Raw genomic sequence first — 1957 nt, forward strand, 5'->3', positions numbered from 1 at the left:
CCCCAACCTTGTCCTTGCAAGAGACCTGTGCTGTGGTGACTCAAGGTTTAAAGGATTTTGGGCTGTGCAGGGTGTGCTTTGTTAAACAAGTGCCTGAAGGCAGCTTGCTGGTGAAAAGTCATCACCATTCTCTTAATCTCAAGTACCCAGGGACACGTACACTGCCAAAGGTCGCAAGGACCTCTGCCTAGGAAAGCTAGGTATTGTCCAAGGTTTCTCCCCATGTGATAGTCTGAAATATGGCCTCGCGGGAAGGGAAAGACCTGATCGTCCCCCAGCCTGACACCCGTGAAGGGTCTGTGCTGAGGAGGACTAGTGTAAGAGGGAAGAAGGCTTCTTGGCGGTTGTTGGTGGTTGAGATAGAGAAAAGCATCTGTCTCCTGCCCGTCCCTGGGCAATGGAACATCTCGGTGTAAAACCCGATTGTATGTTCTGTTTACTGAGAAAGGAGAAAACCGCCTTAGGGTGAAAGATGGAACTTGCTAGCGCAATGCTGCTCTTTATGCACTGAAAAGGTTTATGGAGATGTTTGCATATGCATATCAAGGCACAGCGCTTTTCCTTAAACTTATGTCACAGAGATCTTTATTCATATGTCTTACTGCTGACCTTCTCCCTACGATGATCCTATTATCCTGTCACTTCCCTTTTTCTAAGATGGTAAAGATAATGATCAATACATACTAAGGGAACTCAGAGACCCGTGCGGGTGCGGGTCGTCTGTATGCTGAGCACGGGTCCCCTGGGCCCACTTTTTCTTTCTCTATACTTTGTCTCTGTGTCTCATTTCTTTTCTCAAGTCTCGTTCCACCTAACGAGAAACAGATGTGGAGGGGTAGGCCACCCCTTCAGTTAAAAAGCAGATTATTAGACCCAATTGAAAACAGGATTGGCCTCCAGAAAGACTGACTGAAAAAGTTAGCCAGAATGCAGTGCAGAGAGACAAAGAGAAAAACCATGAGAGGTTAAGAAATTCAGAGGATTAGGCCAGGCACGGTGGCTCACGCCTGTTATCCCAGCTCTTAGGGAGGCCAAGATAAGTGCATCCCTTGAGGTCAGGAGTTTGAGACCCAGCCTGGTGAAACCCCTCTCTCTACTAAAAATACAAAAATTAGCCAGGGATGGGGTGCACACTGTAATCCCAGCTCCTCAGGAGTCTGAGGCAGGAAAATCATTTGAACCCAAGAGGTGGAGGTTGCAGTGAGCCGAGATTGTGCCAGTGCACTCCAGCCTGGGCAACGAGCAAGACTCTGTTTCAAAGAAAAAACAACAAAACCAAATATTCTGCAAATTCTTATAATTAACATAAGCATTTAGTAAGAAGTTTGCGGATGTGTTTGATATATAACAATTTCTGGGCAACATAGTGAGACCCTGGTCTCTACAGAAAATAAAAGGTGTGGTGGTTCATGCCTGTAATCCGAGCACTTTGGGAGGCTGAGGAGGGGGCTTCACGAGGTCAGGAGTTCGAGACCAGCCTGGGCAATAGAGCGAGATCTTGTCTCTACAAAAAAATTTAAAAATTAGCCAGGCATGGTAGTGCACACCTATTGTCCCAGCTACTCAGGAGGCTGAGGCTGAAGAATTGCTTGAACCTGGGAGACAGAGTGCTGGGAACAGGCCCCCAAATCTGGCCATAAATTGGCCCCGAAACTGGCCATAAACAAAATCTCTGCAGCACTGTGACATGTTCGTGATGGCCATGATGCCCACAATGAAGGTTGTGAGTTTACCGAAATAAGGGCAAGGAACACCTGGCCCACCCAGGGCAGAAAACTGCTTAAAGGCGTTCCTAAACCACAAACAATAGCATGAGCGATCTGTGACTTAAAGACGTGTTCCTGCTGCAGATAACTAGCCAGAGCCCATCCCTTGGTTTCAGCCCATCCCTTTGGTTCCCGCAAGGAATACTTTTAGTTAATCTATAATCTATAGAAATAATGCTTCTCGGCCGGGC

The sequence above is a fragment of the Colobus angolensis genome, unplaced genomic scaffold (genome assembly GCF_000951035.1).
Source record: "Colobus angolensis palliatus isolate OR3802 unplaced genomic scaffold, Cang.pa_1.0 Scaffold170, whole genome shotgun sequence".
NCBI classification, from domain to species: Eukaryota; Metazoa; Chordata; class Mammalia; order Primates; family Cercopithecidae; genus Colobus; species Colobus angolensis.